Below are 23,449 nucleotides of genomic sequence, written 5' to 3'. Positions count from 1 at the left end.
GTAGCTTAGTGAGGGGAGAGGGTTCAAGATTAAAACCTTGTTAACTGGGCAGGGGTGGGTGTTGGGAACCATTTCAGCCAACAGCAAGAAGCACAGAAAAGTAGCAAAGAGAAAGGAAGGCACAGCAGGCTTACACATAGGGGGTGATTTTAAACCCCAAGAATGGGTGGGTTGGGGGCGGGTGGAAGTTGAAAATAGTTGTTTTTTGTGTCGCAATCGTAAAGTTTTTGGACTTTGTATTCCCAGTGGGAAGCCTGTACTTTTACCTGCCGATGTTAAACCCGGAAATAAAGCCAAGTTGCGAAAAGTACTTCATTGGCTGAAAAGCGCTTTCGGACGTCCCGAGGATATCAAAAGTGCTAAATAAATGAGTATTTCTTTTCTTTTATCTAGCCTGACTCATTTGGAGGAGAATTCCCATGACTGTTCTCCATTGAACTGGTCTCAGCTGTGGGTGGTTGTGAAACTGGATATCTCAAAGTGATGAGTAAGCTTACTCTCCCATTAAACTATGATAATAACCAACCAAAGCAAATACATGAATTGATATTTCAGTCAACTGTGTGCAATGGGTTGTTTTTATTTCAGTTAGTTAAAATAATAATAGCTGTTCTGGTAAAAACTGGTGGGTTCTTTTTGTTAGTTAAAGAATGTTCTTTTTAATTAAAACCTTGAATCCTGATAGCACAGGTGGATAATTATGGGTTTGCAGCATGTGAGTGTTTGCGTCATGCTTGCCTCTTTATACATGAAACAAGATCTTAGGGAGTTTTTAAAACAGACTGCGTAAAGCTCAGTGTAATTAACTGTGTGTGTGTAGGTTGGCAGAGTAGCAGGAAGATTTGGTGATAGTCTTAAGGCTGAGTAACTGCACTTTGTTCTTGCCCCTCCAATCATCCCCCACAAAGGCAGTGACTCATGTTAAATGTTGGAAGAATGGGATTGCTGAGGGTCAAGGTTGAAACTATGCTATAGCATGTGGACAGCACTGACTGCGGAAGTCTGCTCAAGTAAACCTAAGGGTTAACTTTAAGTGTCAGCCAATTCTCGGAAACTCTGCAGCTAGGCAGAATTGTAACATGTCTAGATAAATTAATCTCAAGTACAAAGAAGTTGTTCATTGTAACATGTCTAGATAATATACACAAAAGGACAAAGAAGTTCTATTGACCTTTTCTAATCATTGTGAGCTTCTGATATTGTTCTATAGGTAGCGTTATTTGGAAAATGTTTTTCACTTTTGACATGATCATGCGATGGGCAAATGTACTGAGCTAACCGTTAATGGGAAACCAATAGTCACATGCTCCCTTAATCTTGTTGGTAAAAACACGGATTGTAATTGTAACAGTTTTCTGAAATTGCTGAGCTGAGATGACTTGAGGTTAAAGATTGTAGAAGTCAAAAGACTGCATAAAATGAAGCGTATTGTAACGGGATTTTGGATTTCGACCCGGGAAGACTGAGCTCAGGCCTGTAATTCGAAACCTATCACATTCCTGACCAGATTCACTTGGTTGTAAATACTTCTTTTAATAAATGTTGAACTTATGAGCGTGTAGTCTTTGCCATCCTCATTCTAACTCATAATAAGTCGAGACTTGCTAGTTAACAAAGGATATGGTTCGACAGATGTTGGTCACTTTCTGGTGCCTCACACAAGTGGCCTTCCTTTGTTTAGGGTCCTAGACACATACACACATGTTCCAACAGAAGTCTCTGGCTAAAAATCAGGATCGGGATCCCTAGCAAATTTTTCTCCTCCTTAACCCAGAAGTGCCGGAGCCAATTGTATCGTTCTCATTACCACCTTGGCTGAGTTGGATAATGTAGCACAGTCCAGGGAATGAACCTGGTACCAGTTATAGCTCAGTCACACTCTGGACTGGGCACTTACCAATTGCATCACTGGGGAGAAACACTGGAGTGTAGGCCTTTTTTTCTCTCTCAGTGTGTCCCCTGAGTGGAATTTACAACATCACAGTATGAAAGTGTGATTAATGTTTCAACACTATACACACACACACACACACACACTAAAGCAAAAAAAATCTTTGTCCACACAACTAAAATAATTACTTTCTCACAAAATTGTTTTCCTATTTTTTAATAAATAGGAAAAGCAATCTCAAAATGACAATCCTCAGCATAAAAAAATTCACCTTAGTGTTAAAAAAGAGTTGAAGGGCAACAAGAAACAAAGGGATGGATCATCAACTGGCTGTTCATGTGTAAAACTGGCGTTGCAGATCGTTCGGCTGTTATAGAAACTGCATTTGAAATGAATGGAAAGGAAAATCAGACAGTTTATAAAACGGGCAGCCAATCTGCAACACCAGTTTTACGCAAGTTGAAAATCTACCCCAATATGTATCCTTATTTTAACTTCTTTTTAGAAAAATGAACCTTATCCTGCTTATAACATTTACTGTTAACTGAGGTACCTTACCACAGGCAATAAAAGTAGCAGTTACAGTGATAACTGTTTCCCGGCCCTGTACAGGTTTTAATAAATATAGCTCTGATTTGAGCTATAGCACCAATTAAAGTCAAGTATTAAGGGCTAAATCTCATTTGAAGACTGGGTAGGATTCCTTTTCAGAGGTTCTAAAAACCTACGGCCTGAAATTCCTGAAGACATGCTCCACAGCTGGAAGTGCAGTGGGTTAGGACCTCTGGCCACTGGTCAGCTCCGGCCTTAACCCCATCCTAAATCCCAGGGATGGGGTCATTTGCATAAAGGAGGCAGACGCCCAAGCTATTTATCTGCGATCAGTTGCCGTAGGAAACCAGCGTTGTGGATCACACGGACTGCAGCGGTTCAAGAAGGCGGCTCACCACCACCTTCTCAAGGGCAATTAGGGATGGGCAATAAATGCTGGCCTCACCAGCGACACCCACATCCCATGAACGAATTAAAAAAAACTTTCGCCTGGATGTTGCAGATGCATCTGCCTTGTGCAGGGGTTCTTCCCGTGTGGTGCAAGTGAAGCAGAATTGGTGGCTGTTATCATCCTGCTAGTTCCACCGCCTCTTATTTGTTCTTGGGATCTGGGTGGCACTGGCAAGGCAGTATTTATTGCCCATCCCAAGTTGCCCTGAGGACGGGAGTCAGGTAGTGCATTCCAGATCATAACAACTCACTAAAAAAAATTCTCCTTAACTGGGCCATGTTCTTATTAGAAAGAAATAATCTTTACATGATAGCATTGTCTAAAGGGTGTACGTTAAATATGGCATCACTGAAAATTACATTGGAGACAGCCGTGCTGCTGAATTTGGGACTGCCGTGGGACGCAGCACTGTAAGGAGAAATGCAGCGGTGGCCGGATTTGTTGCTCAAACTTTTTTTCTGAAATGTTTCAGGGTGAAGCAGGTATCGAGATCTGCTCTATTGATCAATGCAGCAGTGATATAGGCTAATGGGGAATTTCAAACGGAATCTGTAATCTACTCCCTGATCATTGATTTTATTTTTCCAATTGCTATTCTATTTTTGCAGGAGTACCTGTGAATAGTGGATTTTATCTAGCAGATACTCTGGATTTAGCCAGCGCCGTGAGGTTAAAAATTTATGTCATGTTCAGTCACAAAGGTAGAAACTCTGATTGTTGAAGCTTATGTATAAATAGTTAAAACGTTGTTACAACATTCCTGTGTGTGTTATTTTTTACACAGTTGTTAATCCATTTATTTCAAAAGGGTTGACCTTGCATAAAAATGGAACGCATGGGAATGTAATACCAGCATATTAAACTTTGTTGATCGGAATTTCTACCCAATAATGTCAAAGGTCTTTCCAAATTTCTAAACATTTTGTAAAAGAACCAAATATGACAACGAAACAAATGGGGAGTAAATGGAAAATCCAGAAATATAAAATTTTGAAATAAAATAGCGTTTAAATCAATGTAATGGAAGTAATAATATCGTCATTCTTGCTACATTTGAGGCTGGTAAAATGAAAGTCCAAATTACAGGAGCCCACTCTATCTATAATAGCAATCCTACCCCTGGGGAAAGGCATTGTCACAATATGTACTCGCCAACTATTAGATAAAATAGGACAGGAAAGCCCACCGGTGAGATAATTTGTCTGAGCTTGAGTCTACTTTCAGGTTTTATTCAAATCATTCAACAAAGCTAATAATAAACCGACTTTCAGCCCTTCAACCAGGACAAGCTTACACTTAAATTTGACTAAACTGTACTTCATGTGACACTGAGCCAGGGCTGCACAGCAATCTTCATCTTTTGTTAAAACAAAGCTTTAGAACTGCACTTTGTGCTTTTTAAATTTATATTCTATGCTTTGTTGGTGTGTTTATCAAGCTGATGGGTGTCAGTGATGGGAAATGGCTAACAATTTTCCATTCTTGTCAAAAGTTCAGTTCAAACACTTCGCCGTACTGAGGTACCGAATAGTCAGTTGTCGGGTCGTTCTACTATATGGAGCTGAATCCCCCAACCTCAGAAGAGTTGTGGTCATTTGCGTTACATTGTGGGCATTGTTTGCTGTGAGTCTGTACCCGGTAGGATGCAGACTGAAGCTACCCTAAACATATTTCACTTGGGACCCTTACATCCAACGGAAAGAAAAGTCTTTTATCCTATCAGTCTGGAATCTATTAAAACCCAAATCCTAGGGGTGAAAGGCCAGTTAACTAGGCCAGCTGCACCATCCAGTGAAAAAAGTGGAAGGATCATAAATAAAACTTACGTTGGATCTCAATATATGACAGCGACATTGTAGTCTATTCAAATCCTATCTAACAGGCCCAGTACGATTCATAGCCATCACAAAGGGAGTTGCATTTATTTTTCTAGTTACTACCAACATTGATCAAATAACTACGGAAAATACTACACCGGCTCACCAGAGTCTGACAACGTGTATAAATGATTTGGAGCTGGGGACAGAAATAGAGTTGAGTTTGCAGTTGGCTCCAAATTGGGACGGGGTTCAAATAATAGAGATTACACAAGCCAAATATTTAAAAAGATATATTTAAAAAAAGGCTCTGGGTAGGTTGATAAGGCGGGCTGATGGATGGCTAAATTACATTTATTTCTGACAAATTCAAGGTAATGAGGTGAGGCAATGAAATAAATGGTGGGAATATAAATCAAATGGCCCTAGGCTACAGGATACAACACAGGAAAGGGATCCGCTTCTGCAAAGGTGCTTTACTGGCACCCACCCCAATCTGTTCTGATAAGGCAGAGCAGACCACAGCCACTCCACCTCAAGTGCGCCAGGGGTCTTCCGGGCAGAAGGAAAAACAAAGGCGCTGAGGGAAGCCATGATGCCTCCAGGCGAAAGCTAATCAATCCCCTCTGGAATTGTGAACAGCCTGAGGCGGTAGCCGAAGATAGAGATGGACTCAGTGGCAGGTTTTGGAGATTAGGTATTAAATATTCCTAGATAAAAGGTGTTCAGGAAAGATAGGGAAGGAAAGAAAGGTCGGGGGTTGGTGGGGGCTGGTGGCAGTATTGATTAAGGAGAATATTGCAGTGCTGGAGAGAGAGGGTGTCCGGGAGAGGTCAAGGACACCAATCTATTTGGTTAGAGTTAAGAACAATAGAAGTGCCATTACACTACTGGGGGAGGTCTATAGGCCACCAACTGGTGGGAAGGATATAGAGGAACAAATTTGCAGGGTATTACAGAGAAGTGCAAGAGCCATAGAGTGGTGATAATGGAGGACTTCAACTATCCTAATATAGACTGGGACAGTAATAGTGTAAAGGGCAAAGAGGGGGAGGAATTTCTGAAGTGTATTCAGGAGAACTTTTTTGACCAGTACGTTTCCGGCCCAACGAGGAAGGAGGCATTTCTGGATCTGGTTCTGGGGAATGAGGTGGGCCAAGTGGAGCAAGTCTCAGTGGGGAAACATTTAGGGAAAAGTGATCATTGTATCATAAGGTTTAGATTAGCTATGGGAAAGAACAAGGAGCAATCTAGAGTAAAAATACTCAATTGGAGGAGGGCCAATTTCAGTGGGATGAGAACGGATCTGGTCCGGGTAAATTGGAATCAAAGATTGGCAGGCAAAACTGTAATTAAACAATGGGCGGCCTTTAAAGAGTAGATGGTTCAGGTACAGTCTAGGTACATTCCCATGCGGGGGAAAGGTAGGGCAACTAAAGTCAGAGTTCCTTGGATGACGAAAGAGATAGAGAGTAAGATGAAACAGAAAAAAGGGGGCGTATGACATACAAGTGAGAATCAGGCTGAATATAGAAAGTTCAGAGGGGAAGTGAAAAAAGAAATAAGAGGGGCAAAGAGAGAGTATGAGAATAGACTGGCGGCTAACATAAAAGGGAATCCAAAAGTCTTCTATATGCATGTAAACAGTAAATGGATAGTAAGGGGAGGGGTGGGGCCGATTAGGGACAAAAAAGGAGATCTACTCATGAAGGCAGAAGGCATGGCTGAGGTACTAAATGAGTACTTTACCAAGGAAGAGGATGCTGCCAAAGTCACAGTAAAAGGAGAGGTAGTTGAGAAACTGGATGGGCTAAAAATTGATAAAGAGGAGATACTAGAAAGGCTGGCTGTACTTAAAGTAAATAAGTCATCCATTCCGGATGGGAAGCATCCTAGGTTGCTGAGGGTAGTAAGGGTGGAAATTGCGGAGGTACTGGCCATAATCTTGCAATCATCCTTAGATACGGAGGTGGTGCCAGAGGACTTGCAAATGTTACACCCTTGTTCAAAAAAGGGTATAAGGATAAACCCAGCAACTACAGGCCAGTCAGTTTAACCTTGGTGGTGGGAAACTTTTAGAAATGATAAGCTAGGACAAAGTTAACAGTCACATGGACAAGTGTGGATTAATTAAGGAAAGCCAGTACAGATTTGTTAAAGGAAAATTGTGTTTAACTAACTTGATTGAGCTTTTTGATGAGGTAACAGAAAGGTTTGATAAGGGAAATGCGGTTGATGTGGTATATATGGATTTCCAAAAGGTGTTTGAAAAAGTGCCACATAATAGGCTTGTCATCAAAGTTGAAGCCCATGGAATAAAAGGGGCAGTGGCAGCATGGATACGAAATTGGCTAAGTGACAGGAAACAGAGAGTAGTGGTGAATAGTTGTTTTTCGGACTGGAGTGAGGTGTACAGTGGTGTTCCCCAGGGATTGGTATGAGGACCGCTGCTTTTCTTGATATATATTAATGACTTGGACTTGGGTGTACAGGGCACAATTTCAAAATTTGCAGATGACACAAAACTTGGAAGTGTAGTGAACAGTGAGGAGGATAGTGATAGACTTCAAGAGGACACAGAGAGGCTGGTGGAATGGGCGGAAACATGGCTGATGAAATTTAATGCAGAGAAGTGCGAAGTGATACATTTCAGTAGGAAGAATGAGGAGAGGCAATATAAACTAAAGGGTATAATTCTAAAAGGGGTGCAAGAACAAAGAGATCTGGGGGTATTTGTGCACAAATGGTTGACGGTGGCAGGGCAGGTTGAGAAATTGGTTAAAAAAGCATATGGGATCGTGGGTTTTATAAACAAAGGCATAGAGTACAAAAGCAAGGAGGTTATGATGAACTTTTATAAAACACTGGTGCGGCCACAACTGGAGTATTGTGTTCAATTCTGGGCACCGCACTTTTGGCAGGATGTGAAGGCTTTAGAGAGAGTGCAGAAAAGATTTACTAGAATGGTTCCAGGGATGAGGGACTTCAGTTATGTGGATAGGATGAAAAGCTGGACTTGTTCTCCTTAGAGCAGAGAAGGTTGAGAGGAGATTTGATCGATGTATTCAAAATCATGAAGGGTCTAGAAAGAGTAGATAGAGAGAAACTGTTCCCATTGGCGGAATGGTCAAGAACCAGAGGACATAGATTTAAGGTGATTGGTAAAAGAACCAAAGGCGACATGAGGAAAAACTTTTTTACACAGCGAGTGGTTATGATCTGGAATGCACTGCCCAAGGGAGTGGTGGAGGCAGATTCAATCATGGCTTTCAAGAGGGAATTGGATAAGTACTTGAAGGGAAAAAATTTGCAGGGCTACGGGGAAAGGGCCAGGGAGTGGGTCTAGCTGGATTGCTCTTGCAGAGAGCCGGCACAGACTTGAAGGGCCGATTGGCTTCCTTCCTTGCTGTAACCATTCTATGATTCAATGATTGTGGCTGGAGGGGTCAAAGACACCGGCTTTAGTTCTTCCCAATGTTTAGCTGGAGGAAATTGTAGCTCATTCAAGGCTGGATGTTGAACAAGCAATCTAACTACACAGAGGCAGTGAAGGGGGTTGAGAGAGATGGTGGAGAGGTAGAGCTGGGTGTCATCAGCTTACATGTGGAAGCTGTCCCCATATCTGTGGTTGATGTTGTCTAGGGACAGCATGTTTATGAGGAAAAGAGGGGGCCAAGGATGGATCCTTGAGGGACTATCATTAACGGGAGGTGTGACGGCAGGAAGAGATACCATTGCTGGAGATGCTCCAGCCAGGCTTGGATAGGTAAGAGTGGAACCAAGTAAGGCCAGTCCCACTGCGCTGGACAACGGAGGAGAGGGATTGGAGGAGAATGGTGTGGTTAAACTTCTGTCCTCCTAGGTGCATGTAAAAGATCACATGGCACTATTTGAAGAAGAGATTTCCTGGTGCCCAGGCCAATATTTATTCCTCAACCAACACCCCAAAAAAAACCAGACTATTTGGTCATGTATCTCATTTCTGTTTGTGGGCCTTGATCTTCAGAAATTGGTGGCTGCATTTCCTACATTACAACAATGACTACACTTCAAAAGTACTTAATTGGCTGTGAAGCGCTTTGGGACATCCTGAAGTCAACATCTTTATCTGAGACAGCTGAGGTTCCCTTTAAGTAGCACATGAAATGGCTGCCTCACAACTTCTATCGGCCATGGTTTGTGGACAGTAGCAGGAAGTGGTGTTAGACAGGTGGTATGGTCAGGAAATTTTGTTGACGTTGTAATGACGTCACGTGACCTTGATCTGCATTTATTCACGAGGCTCCTGCCTGTTTTAGATGGGTGCTCAGTCTGGCAAGATAACCCCCATTCCCCTCCCCCCCACTCCACCCTCCCCGGAAAATCAGGTGAGTTCTGCGACCAGCACAAACTGGGTGGGAGGAACTCCACCATTATTGCTCCGTTTTTTTGAGTGTAAGCAAGGCAGTAAGGAGACCAAAATCGTCCTCGGTGTTGCTTTTCACGTAATATGAATATTTTGTCTGCAAACGTTTTTACGTGTGGTATTGTTCCAATCTCGTACAAATCTCTTTGGCTGTGGTTCCTTGTAAAAATCTCAGAAGGTTAAATTAGGAGAAAAGTGTTTCCAGCAATGTACGACTCGAGGTTACCTCACACGCGACTAAAATCCTATGACATTCTGTGACATATTTCATGACAGTCAACAGCTCAAACAACAAAATAGGGCGAAGGCTGCAGCAAAGCTAATTAAAACATGTTTAGCAATTATCTTCCAATTAATTAAACAAGGTTAAAATTCTGGTCATGAATAATGGATTATAATTAAATGGAGTGAACACTCTTGAGTACTTTACCCTTTCACCAGCACTAGCTGTACATACATTTGTCTTGGAATACAAATAAGATGATAATAGGTATTTGGAGGAATGCTCAAGCAGTTTGAGAATGACATCCAAAGCCGACAGGAAGTGATTTTGTATTTCTTTGTTTGGATTGCATAATTCTTAAATCAGATTTCATTTTGGAGACATGCTACTGTATTTGTTAACCTATATAATAGAATAGTGTAGATATTAATTTGTTTTGAAGTTATACCAGGCTCGAAATCCTGTAATTCCTCACCGAACACCATCATGGGAGCAACATCACCACAAGGCCTGCAGCAGTTCAGGACGAAAGCCTATCACTACCTTCTCAGGGCTACTGGGCATGGGCAATAATAAACAAAAAGTCTACTCAGGAGCTAAAATGTAAGCAGACTTCACTGCTCACTGTTAAACTCCTGGAGCAAGAGTCAGTGACAACCTGGGTGTCACTATATGTATGACAGCTTAACTGAAATTCTGCATAGTTCACAGTAGGATATTACACACTTTAATTATGTGAAAATGTTTGTATAATTCATAATCCAAAGTGACCCAGTGTTTTATGTTTGTACGACATCTGATGAACAGCAACACTACAACTTGGTTTGAAAATTAATCGCTTGTTGAGCGATTCCTGCAACCGTAGAGATCAATTCTGACCCTTGAGTTCAAAACTCAGAGGGTTTCTTTGTCACTCTGAACATTTTATTCATCTTTATTTTGTATTCATAATATTTCTCAGGCTAAATTATCGCATCGGGTCTGACTCCAGAGAGGTAATTATTTTTATTTCTAACTGGATTGAACTTCAATGTTCTAACCCGCATACTGGAGCTCTCGCTCAGGACCTCTTGGAAAGTGAAGGGCAGGCTTTAAACCATCTACAGTCATCCAAATCAGGCATAAGTGACAGCTTGGAAATGACATATGCATGGTAGCAAGATGCTCAATTCAGGCAGCTTAATCATGTGATTGGAGGTAGAGACCATAATGCTGCTGATAAGGAGCTTATGTCTTCCACTGCTGATTTCAGTGAAGAAGTTTTAATGTTCGTTAATCTATCAAGGAAATATCATTTCCATGCCACTAAATCTGTCAAAGTAAATTCAGAGAATACCCTTGATCTAGTTCCAGTGATCAGTTGACCACAATGGCCCAGATTTTGCCATGTTGGGGCATCTAATGGTGTCTACTGCTAGTTAGACTTGCGCTTGCACGTTTAGGTTTTTAAATATTTTGCGTGGCGAGTTGCTGAAAGTGGTGATAACAGTGCAGTGAGGGAAACAGGGCATCCGGGACCTGAGTGAACAGGGCAAGCAACGGGGTAGCTTCTTAACCAATCAGATTGAAGGATTGTGAAATGAACAGTGCGAGGAGTGAGAAGGAAGTGTAAATTAGCGAGGGTGAATTCAATGTCAGATCAGGTACAGAAAGAGAAATAAAGAGAGGAAAAGAAAGATTGGATTAAGAGAGAGAAAAAAAAGAGACAGAAAGGAAAAGTAAAAAATTTTTTTTAATTTTACATTTTTCAAATATCCAACAATTAAAGCCTGAAGGAATGAGACTCCACACTTGTAATAGTTAATTTTCAGTGCCAGAGAGGTTGACTGGTAGTAATTAACACTTATTATGCCATTAAAAGGGGACTTAGACTAGAATGGACAAGACTTAACTTGTCGCATTTCGTTCACATCTACTGCTCAGATGCAGCAACTTCACGCCATTCAATGCATTTCAATGGTGATCCAGACAGCGAAATGCCATTTTCGCGAAGCTAATGGCGGGGCAGTGCAACTCGGACTGTAACTTTTAGATATTTCAGTTTAACCGTGTATCTGCCCCTCGCCTGTAGTTGCTGTACTGTTTGTGCATAAATAACGGTGAGTGCCATGACGTATCCTGGTTTACTGTTCTTTTATTCACATCACAATACAATGATAAGAGCCGGTCCAATGTAAGTCTACAGTAAATTCTGTTATTGATGCTAAGCTGATGCTATTCATCATAAGTCAGTTTTATCTTATTCCCAAGTTCTCTCAGTAAATTCTTACTGAATTAGCCTAGCTTGGTCCAGCTGTTCCTGGCAGGAGGATCAGCCTTTAAATAATTCTGACGTCTGATCTCATGATAGTTGAGTGTCTTTATAAAGACATAATTCCTAAGTGTCTCTGGTTCAGCTTTCTCTCACACCAAGTCCCAGTTGTTAGGTTTTCTTGCTGTCCTTTTAACAAGATTTTAGAGTTTATTTTTTTTAAATAGAAAATGCTACAAATACACAGCAGTGATTTAATAGGGTAGGTATGGAGAAACTATTTCGTCTGGTTGGGGAATCAAGAACAAGGGGACATAATCTTAAAGTTAGATCTAGGGCCATTCAGGAGGGAAATCAGGAAGCATTTTTTCATACAAAGGGTAGTAGAAATTTGGAACTCACTCCCCCAAAGGCTATGGATGTTGGGGGACAATTGGCACTTTCAGGACTGAGATTGATAGATTTTTGTTAGGTAAGAGTATCAAGGGACATGGAGCAAAGGCAGGAAAATGGAGTTGAGGTGCAGATCAGCCATGATCTAATTGAATGGTGGAGTATGCCTGAGGGGCTAAATAGTCTAATCCTATTCCTAATGTTCCTATGTATCTGAAAAGAGAAAGAATGGCTTAATATTTTGATGTAAACCCTGGGGAAAGCTTTTTGGATGGATGTGGAGCACATAGTGGAGCTTATTTTCACATTTTAAAAATTATTTTTGTTCATAATTCAGTCAGTTTGAGAGCTGAGAAGCATTTGTTTTCCAATTTCAGATCAGAATTACCTTCCTGTCAACCAACAAGGCTGACGTTTAATGCTCAGAAATCAGTTGCTCCCCACCCCTTCATGGCCTGATCAAATATCTTTAATATTCTTAAAGTAATATCAAAGCAATATTTGATTGGTTGTGCAGATAAACTTGTCTTTTTCAGCCATGGTTGATGAATATACTGTGATGTAACATTGCGTTTAAAAATATCTTTTGTAGGGACTGGACTGTATACGGGATCAGAATAATATCCTTTAGCCTCCGAAGCCTGGATTCAATCAATCCCACATAAAGTAATGCGATTGTAATCTCCTTTCTCGCATTAATTGGTGATCTCACTAAGAACGATCAAAAGGATTGATGAAATGGAAATGTCGCAGTTGTGCAGTATAACTGAAGGTTCTTCTGAGATTGGGGTTGAGGGACATTGAGAGAGACTAGAGAGAACTTGACTTTACATCTAACCTGTTCTAAGGATGCTTAATGCGAATACTGGGTACAAGAATTTTTTGACATGATCTCTGAAGATGACCGATGCTTAACATGCCAGGTTTGTTTCAGAAGACATTTATTTAGCCAACAAAAGATCATGTTTTTCATGTTCCTGAGTTTATTTCAAACCTCTGTCTTTATACCAGGAACACCAAAACTGCTACAACTCCAGAACTAGCCAAACTATTCCAACACTGGCATCTACCCAACAATGTGGAAAATTGCCCAGGTATGTCCTGTCCACAAAAAGCAGGACAAATCCAATCCGGCCAATTACCGCCCCGTCAGTCTACTCTCAATCATCAGCAAAGTGATGGAAGGTGTCGTTGACAGTGCTATCAAGCGGCACTTACTCACCAATAACCTGCTCAATTTGGGTTCCACCAGGACCACTCGGCTCCAGACCTCATTACAGCCTTGGTCCAAACATGGACAAAAGAGCTCAATTCCAGAGGTGAGGTGAGAGTTATTGCCCTTGACATCAAGGCAGCATTTGACCGAGTGTGGCACCAAGGAGCCCTAGTAAATTTGAAGTCAATGGGAAACAGGGGGAAAACTCTCCAGTGGCTGGAGTCATACCTAGCACAAAGGAAGATGGTAGTAGTTATTGGAGGCCAATCATCTCAGCCCCAGGACATTGCTGCAGGAGTTCCTCAGGGCAGTGTCCTTGGCCCAACCATCTTCAGCTGCTTCATCAATGACCTTCCCTCCATCATAAGGTCAGAAATGGGGATGTTCGCTGATGACTGCAGAGTGTTCAGTTCCATTCGCAACCCCTCAGATAATGAAGCAATCCGTGCCTTCATGCAGCAAGACCTGGACAACATCCAGGCTTGGTCTGATAAGTGGCAAGTAACATTCGTGCCATTCAAGTGCCAGGCAATGACCATCTCCAACAAGAGAGAGTCTAACCACCTCACCTTGACATTCAACGGGGGGCTTACCATCGCCAAATCCCCCGCCATCAACATCCTGGGGGGTCACCATTGACCAGAAACCTAACTGGACCAGCCACATAAATACTGTGGCTATAAGAGCAGGTCAGAGGCTGGGTATTCTGCAGCGAGTGACTCACCTCCTGACTCCCCAAAGCCTTTCCACCATCAACAAGGCACAAGTCAGGAGTGTGATGGAATACTCTCCACTTGCCTGGATGAGTGCAGCTCCAACAACACTCAAGAAGCTCGACACCATCCAGAACAAAGCAGCCCACTTGATTGGCACCCCATCCTCCACCCTAAACATTCACTCCCTTCACCACCAGCGCACTGTGTACCATCCACAGGATGCACTGCAGCAACTCGCCAAGGCTTCTTCGACAGCACCTCCCAAACCTGCGACCTCTATCACATAGAAGGACAAGAGCAGCAGGCACATGGGAACAACACCATCTGCACGTTCCCCTCCAAGTCACACACCATCCCGACTTGGAAATATATCGCCGTTCCTTCATCGTCGCTGGGTCAAAATCCTGGAACTCCCTTCCTAACAGCACTGTGGGAGAACCTTCACCACACGGACTGCAGTGGTTCAAGAAGGCGGCTCACCACCACCTTCTCAAGGGCAATTAGCGATGGGCAATAAATGCTGGCCTTGCCACTGACGCCCACATCCCATGAATGAATAAAAGAATAACTGCAACTCAAATGTCAATTAATCCAAAAAGTCTGCATAGAATATCAGTAGTCAGACTTCACTTACTTGTTTGTGAACCTCATTCCTAGACCAGGTCCTTGATGGGGGCTTTGCCTCTTTTACACGGAAATATAAACCCAGAGTGAGCTGTGACTTGCTTATTCAGGATTGTTGGAATGTACGCTAGATTATGAGAAATGTATTGTTTTTCCAAGCCTTGCTATGCTCCCAGCAAATTGTGAAACATCTGTCATTGGCACAGTTGCCTCCTGTTGCTATGCTGCTTAATACATTTTAGAAAGAAATCTCTGTTCACCAATGTTCCTTGGGTCAGGGTGCGGAACTCATTTCGGAGTCTGCCATATTTGAAGTATTGTGTCACTTCTGAGCTATGGTGACGTGTAATGATAGCTCACATGGACAGTAGGCTCACAAAGCTGTATTCTAACAGCATGAGGCAGAAAATCAGAAGGTTGACAACCTCCTTTTGGTAACGGTGCATTCACAAAGCCTGTTGTGTTTCTAATAAGGTCAGTAAGCTGGCCAATTTTGTCAGGAATCAAGTCATCTCTTCCCTTGATTGCATCGTACATTGATTAAGTTATTCCTCAGACTCAGAGTTCCAAATGTCAACTTGCTTGTTTCCAAGTTTATCACTCAGGTGCCAACACTCTGTCTCAGGATGTGGAGACAAGTTTATCTTTCACAAGATGATTTGTCGATCAGGCCAAGCTGTCTCTCATGTGCTTTTCCTCCGAGCAATGATTCAAAGCTTAGGTTGGACAGGGACGTCTTGTTCCTTGATCCTCAGTGACGTGGGTTGCAGTAGAAGCCATTATGGTCTCTGATAGTTTCTTCAAATCTTTTTTTGAAACCTTTTCTCAAAGCACTGATACCAAAGTGGATTCTCCATTAAATTAAGGGTCCTTTTCTTGTGACAATATCGTCTTGTGATTGCCATGAAAGATTTCCTTTTTGGCATTCATTATTTCTGCGAATTTCCCTTAATGATGGGCTGTTCGAATATCCGCATTTTTTTAAAAATGTGGTTTCTAAATTTTATGTTGCTCAGGTATTTCTTCATGCTCCTTTCTCGATATCCTGCATGCCTCTGGTTAGAGCCCGGACTGTCAGCAGAAATGCTCCTCTGGGCACCTCAGAAAATAATTTCAGTTTATCAGGTCCTTTTTGGCTCTATTGCTTGTGAAACTGATCAATGCACACTCCAATCAGTTCAATTCTAAAATGGCAATCGGGGTCCTATGTAAGAAAGAAAGAGCTTGCATTTATATCACGCCTTTCATGACCTCAGGACGTCCCTTGATGCTTTACAACCAATGAAGTACTTTTGAAGTGTAGTCACTGTTGTAATGTAGGAAAGGCAGAAGCCAATTTGTGCACAGCAAGGTCCCACAAACAGCAATGTGATGATGACTAGATAATCTGTTTTAGTGATATTGGATGAGGGATAAATACTGGCCAGGACACTGGGAGAGATCCTCTGCTCTTCTTCCAAATCGTGCCGTGGAATCTTTTATGCCCACCTGAGAGGGCAAATGGGGCCACGGTTTAATGTCTCATCTGAAAGATGGCACCTCCGACAGTGCAGCACTCCCTCAGTACTGCACTGGAGTGTCAGCCTAGATTTTGTGCCCAAGTCTCTGGAATGGGACTTGAACCCACAGCCTTCTGACTCAGGCAAGAGTGCTACCTACTGAGATACTGATTAAATTATAACGGTCAGCTACTGGCTGACATCATAGGACCCCGATTTATATATTAAAAGTAGCCCACTGCCTAAAACAGGCAGGTGCTTTGTGCGCTCAGCAGTAGGCCCCTATCAAAGTCGAACCAGGCCGATTGTCGGGGGTTTACGGAGCAGTAAAGCACCTGGCCCCATTTTTTGGGCCCTTACCGTCCTGTTAACGCCAATGTTATCAAGTGAAAATCAGCCCCGATACTTGTAATCCTTATTCTTCCGAATGATAACGAGTTTTGCACAAAAGAAATTCTGCCTCCTTCACACTATTTATATTTTTCTTGGTAATCACAGCGTTGAACTGGGAATTAGTGTGATTAAATCAGGCTTCAAGGCCAACAGAACTGCTGTGCGATTTTTCTGATTAAGGCCAGTTGAGGAAATATATAACCCTTTGATCATGTGCAGAGAAGATACGTTCAAAGAATGGGGATTGCTGCTGATGATAACATAGTTTCTTAATGCAATGTCAGTAAGATAATTATGGAATATCTCAGTTGCTAAGATAATGATGTACCCTATTTAAATTGGATTTAACTGTTTATGACCTGAGCACCATACTAGTGACACAAATTGCCACACTGTAACTTCCAGAGTCAGGAATTGTCTGAAAATTGAATTTTGCTTTAAATTTATAATAAATGACGACACCACCAAATTTTGTCCAAGTTGAGGAATTATGGCTGCTATCAAAGTCACACACGGAGGTGATTTATTGTAGTAGTAGCCTATGGAGACAGTATTAAATGGAAGAACCAAATATCTTGGCACTCAAGGTTTTAGCCTAAGGATTCTGCCGCAGGATGATGGATGGAGGGTGGGGGGGGGGGGAGTGGGGGGGGGGGGGGTTTCTGGAGGGGCTGTGATGGAGAGGTTGGAATTTGGGGTGGAACCTGGATCCATCAGGTTTCTGCCCCGTCAAATTAAGCTAGAGTTTCCGACCTGGGGGAGAGGGTAGAGTGGCAGGCTCATCTTCAGCCCACCCAACCAAAGATCCAACACCAATTTTGAGGCATTCCAGCGATCCACCAGGGATTCCACCTGATATATTCCACTTACATCCAACAGTACCCATGCCCATTATGGGCTTATAAAAGACTTAAAAGCAGGACCCAAAGGGATTGATTACCTTTGCAGAGGGACCCTACCGTTCTTTTGGAGAAGAAAACAATTGTTTTAAACCTCTTTCCTCAACTCAATAAAGGACTAGAGCTCTTCCGCTTGGACCAGCTTGGTGGCACAGTGGGGTGGGCACCTCTGTTGTATAGCAGAAGTTGTCCAACCCAATTATTCTAATGTTCCTGTCCCTGCGATTTAGAACAGGGTTACGGTCAGGCCAACGAAGCAGGCAGAAGTTACATAAGCACATATGAGCATAAGAAATAGGAGCAGGAGTAGGCCATCCGGCCCCTCGAGCCTGCTCCGCCATTCAACAAGATCATGGCTGATCTTCTACCTCAACGCCATTTTCCTGCACCATCCCCATATCTCTTGATGCCTTTAATATCTAGAAATCTATTGATTCCCTGTTTTAAATGTACTCAATGACTGAGCCTCCACAGTCTCTGGGGTAGAGAATTCCAAAGATTCACCACCCTCTGAGTGAAGAAATTTCTCCTCATCTCAGGCCTAAATGGCCTACCCCTTATTCTGAGACTGTGACCCCTTGTTCTAGACTCCCCAGCCAGGGGAAACATCCTCCTTGCATCTACCCTGTCGAGCCCTGTAAGAATTTTGTATGTTTCAATGAGATCACCTCTCATTCTTCTAAACACTAGAGAATACAGGTCTAGTCTACTCAATCTCTCCTCATACAACAATACTGCCATCCCAGGAATCAGTCTGGTGAACCTTCGTTGCACTTCTTCTATGGCAAGTATATGGCAAGTATATTGTTTCTTAGGTTTCACCTAAACACACTTTCACTCCCTTGCTGAGGCTCTGCGAAAATTCTAGACCCTTGTCTTTGTTTTATGAGAAGCCAACAGTTTATCATAATGTACTGTCCAGAGAATCCTTTTTTGCCCTCGCTCAAATAACACAAATATATAGATAAAAGGGTTCATCAATTATTATGTTACCCTTTATTACACTCTGAATACTTCATTTCAAATAAGGTATTTGTGAGGGAACTCACAGTTAGCACAACTGCTACACTTTATTCAACAACAACAACCTGCATTTATATAGAGCTTCTAATGTAGTAAAACATGCCAAGGAGCTTCACAGGAGCGTTATCAAACAGCCACATAAAGAGATATTAGGACAGGTGACCTAAAGCTTGGTCAAAGAGGTAGAATTTAAGGAGCATCTTAAAGGAGGAGAGAGAGGTAGAGAGGTGGAGAGGTTTAGGGAGGGAATTCCAGAGCGTAGGGCCTAGGTAGCTGAAGGCAGGGCCGCCAATGGAAATAGGGGATGCGCAAGAGGTCAGAATTGGAGGAGCGCAGAGATCTTGGAGGGTTGTAGGGCTGGAGGAGGCTAAAGAGATAGGGAGGGGCGAGGCCATGAAGGGATTTGAACACAAGGATAAGAATTTTAAATTTGAGGCATTGCGGGACTGGGAGCCAATGTAAGTCAGCGAGCACAGGGGTGATGGGTGAACGGGACTTGGTGCGAGTTAGGATATGGGCAGCAGAGTTTTGGATGAGCTGAAGTTTATGGAGGGTGGAAGGTGGGAGGCCGGGTGGCCGTATTCTGATTCACTACCATGTTTGGTATCTAACTACTGTACTTAAAAAGTAGATGCTATTCTTACAGTTTAATTGGTCCAGACACAATAGTTTTTGCATCCTCTGTCTACTTAAGAGATGTCGATATGTCCAAGCACTGCTTCTTTGTGCCTTTATGCAATCAGTTTATCTCTTCAATAGAACTGTAAACAATTTTACAACACCAAGTTATAGTCCAGCAATTTTATTTTAAATTCACAAGCTTTCGGAGGCTACCTCCTTCCTCAGGTGAACGATGTGGAAATGAAATCCTCGAAATGAAATCGCATTTATAATTCACAGAACAATGCTTGGTGATTACAGACAGTTTTTTCAACTGCCCGTTGCCAAGGCAATCAGTGTGCAGACAGACAGGTGTTACCTGCAAGTTCTCAGAATATACAAATCACCAAAAAAAACAACAAACAAAAAAAACAGAGATAGAGAGGTAGAAACATAGAAAAGACAGCAACTGACCCGTTATATTAAAAACAGATAACATTTGTTCGCTGGTGGGGTAACGTGTAGCGTGACATGAACCCAAGATCCCGGTTGAGGCTGTCCTCATGGGTGCGGAACTTGGCTATCAATTTCTGCTCGACGATTTTGCGTTGTTGTGTGTCTCGAAGGCCGCCTTGGAGTACGCTTACCCGAAGGTCGGTGGATGAATGTCCATGACTGCTGAAGTGTTCCCCGACTGGGAGGGAACCCTCCTGTTTGGCGATTGTTGCGCGGTGTCCGTTCATCCGTTGTCGCAGCGTCTGCATGGTCTCGCCAATGTACCATGCTCTGGGGCATCCTTTCCTGCAACGTATGAGGTAGACAACGTTGGCCGAGTCACAGGAGTATGAACCATGCACCTGGTGGGTGGTGTCCTCTCGTGTGATGGTGGTATCTGTGTCGATGATCTGGCATGTCTTGCAGAGGTTACCGTGGCAGGGTTGTGTGGTGTCGTGGACGCTGTTCTCTTGAAAGCTGGGTAATTTGCTGCAAACGATGGTCTGTTTGAGGTTGGGTGGCTGTTTAAAGGCGAGTAGTGGAGGTGTGGGGATGGCCATAGCGAGGTGTTCGTCGTCATTGATGACATGTTGAAGGCTGCGGAGAACATGGCGTAGTTTCTCCGCTCCGGGGAAGTACTGGACGACGAAGGGTACTCTGTTGGTTGCGTCCCGTGTTAGTCTCCTGAGGAGGTCTATGCGATTTTTTGCTGTGGCCCGTCGGAACTGTCGATCGATGAGTCGAGCGTGATATCCCGTTCTTACTAGGGCGTCTTTCAGCGTCTGTAGGTGTCCATCGCGTTCCTCCTCGTCTGAGCAGACCCTGTGTATTCGCAGGGCCTGTCCATAGGGGATGGCCTCTTTGACGTGGTTAGGGTGGAAGCTGGAAAAGTGGAGCATCGTGAGGTTGTCCGTGGGCTTGCGGTAGAGTGAGGTGCTGAGGTGCCCGTCTTTGATGGAGATTCGTGTGTCCAAGAAAGAAAGTGATTCTGAGGAGTAGTCCATGGTGAGCTTGATGGTGGGATGGAACTTGTTGTTATCGTGTAGTCTCTTTAGTGATTCCTTGCCGTGGGTCCATAGAAAGAAAATGTCGTCGATGTATCTGGTGTATAGTGTTGGTTGGAGGTCTTGTGCAGTGAAGAAGTCCTGCTCGAACTTGTGCATGAAAATGTTGGCGTATTGGGGTGCGAATTTGGTCCCCATGGCTGTTCCGTGTGTTTGGGTAAAGAACTGGTTATCGAAGGTGAAGACATTGTGATCCAGGATGAAGCGGATGAGTTGTAGGATGGCGTCTGGAGATTGGCTGTTGTTGGTGTTGAGTATTGATGCTGTCGCAGCGATGCCGTCATCATGGGGGATACTGGTGTAGAGTGCCGAGACGTCCATCGTGGTGAGAAGTGTTCCTGGTTCAACAGGTCCGTGGGTACTGAGTTTTTGTAGGAAGTCTGTGTCAATAGAACTGTGTGATGTTGACCACAACTAGCAGAGACTGATTTTGGAAAAAATGTCATCATCATTCAGTCTATTTTTTGTAGCAGGTAACTGCAAAGGAAATTGTTATTAACCCGCAGTATTAGATGCCACAGCTGCCTAACCTAAGAACTGACCTTCAAGTTTGCAGGGAACAAAATAGAAATCATGGCCCCAGATGCATAATTAGAAGATACCCCGCCTTCCTTTGACATTAAAAGGACCCATTCATTTTGGTGAAGTAGCATAATTGATGCTTCATTGATGTCATCAAGCCACTTACTGGCCTGGAAATTAGTTCACGCCTGACTTCAGACACGAACTCAATGGCAACTACAAACCATCGTAGAGGAGATCACGGAGGTGGGGGCTGGGTGAGGAGATCGGGTGGGTGGCTGGGGAGGAGATCGGAGGAGGGTTGAATGGCGCGCAGTTTTAACATGTACAGCTTTAACAGTTTGAACCAGGAGTAACACTCCTGCTCCTCTTGGCTCCACATAGGAACAGGAGTAGGCCATTCAGCCCCTCAAGCCTGTTCCATTATTCAATTAGCTCATGACTGATCTGTATCTCAAATCCATCTACCTGCCTTGGTTCCGGAACCCTTAATACCCTTGCCTAACAAAAATCTATCAATCTCAGTTCTGAAATTTTCAATTGACCCTCAGCCTCAACAGTTTTTTGGGGGAAGAAAGTTCAAGATTTTCACAGGAAGAAGTGCTTCCTGACATCACCACTGAATGCCTTAGCTCTAATCTTAAGGTTATGCCTTCTTGTTCTGGACTGCCCCACCAGAGGAAATAGTTTCTCTCTATCTACTGTAGCAACTCCATTAATCATCTTAAACACCTCAGTTAGAGCACCCTATAATTTTCTGTACTCAAGGGAATACAAGCCTAGTCTGTGCAACCTGCCCTCATAATTTAACCCTTTTAGCCCTAGTATCTTTCAGGTAAATAGCACATTTTTTACTTACCGTTTTGCTGCCAGCCTCCTTTAAAGTCCGCTGGTTTTGCTGCTTTAAGCATGGCGCATGCAGTGGTCAGTCGGGAAGCAATTTCATAAGGGGGCCTGAAATAGGTGTTAGGCTCTTGATTTGTATATGTAATGGGCCAAATGCCAGTTTTAGACAGGCGCCCTGGTCGACTACAGGATACCCTAACCAATGTGGCGTGCAGTTCATACCCAGTGTGGAATGAGCGTGCACTTGTTGCACGCCATATTGGACCTTTCAGCGCCCATTTTTTGCCTTTGCTTTATATAATTTTTTTAAGTCAACATACAGGTAGAAAAGCCCCATTGTAATAGACAAAGTATTTGTGCTAGAGCCAGTGTAGGGGCTCTGAAATGAAATTCTCAGAGCAGCCAATTGCTGGCTACTCCAAGAACCCTTTAAATATTGCAATATTGTCCTGGCCAATATTTATTCCTCAACCAACATAACTAAAAAAAAAGAGTATCTGGTCATTATCAAATTGCTGTTTGTGGGAGCTTGCTGTGTACAAATTGGCTGCTGCGTTTCCTACATTACAACAGTGACTACACTTCAAAAATACTTCATTGGCTGTAAAGTGCTTTGGGATGTCCTGAGGTCACGAAAAGCGCTTTATAAATGCAAGTCTTTCTTTTTATTCTTTTATTACGCCAAAAGATGTCAAAAAAAGGTAAGGAAGTATAGAACCAGAACAATCCTCTTCCTTCCACTGGCCATCAACAATTTGCTTCCCACAAATTATTTAATATCTAGAGAGGAGGCTTGGCAAAGTTTTCACCTGCGTTCTAAGGTTACTCCAGTAAATCCCCAGAATATCCATCTAACCTTACAACCAACATTATTCATCCTTGATTGGTTGCATTCAATGGTATGAGATTTCCATGGTAACAGCAATACAGGAATTAATGTGTTCCACAGAGTACTTGATCATTTCTAACCTTTCCCTTCTACACTTCAACCTTACATCTAACCAAATATTTCTCCATTTTTTTTTTGAAGGAGTTAATTGACACACTGTTAAGTGACTTTGCTGGAGGTCTGTTCCATTACTCGTGGAATGATACAGCACAGAAGGAGGCCATTCATCCCATCGTGCCTGTGTTGGCTCTTTGAAAGAGCTATCCAATTAGTCCTAATCCCCTGCCCTTTCCCCATAGCCCTGCAAATTTTTCCCCTTCAAATATTTATTCAATTCCCTTTCGAAAGTTATTATTGAATCTGTTTTCACCATCCTTTCAGGCAGTGCATTCCAGACCATAACAACTTGCTGCATAAAAAAAAATGTCTCCTTATGTCGCCTCTGTTTCTTTTGCCAATTTCCTTACCTGGAGGGAGGACTTTCTTCTAATCTCTAGTCTCGCTCGAGGCTGGTTAATTTATGATCATGTCCTCTAGTTCCGTGCTGGGAGACCAAGTCAAAATAACCTGCTTACATATACATTATCCATGACATTCAGCATTTTCAGAGCATTCAGTCTTTTTTCCTACAATGCAGAGCTGTTCTGTTCTATGATTCTTAAATTGTAGCCCTAACATTC

This window comes from Heptranchias perlo, chromosome 13 (assembly GCF_035084215.1).
Source record: "Heptranchias perlo isolate sHepPer1 chromosome 13, sHepPer1.hap1, whole genome shotgun sequence".
Lineage (NCBI taxonomy): Eukaryota > Metazoa > Chordata > Chondrichthyes > Hexanchiformes > Hexanchidae > Heptranchias > Heptranchias perlo.
Note: the sequence above shows the minus strand (reverse complement) of the source record.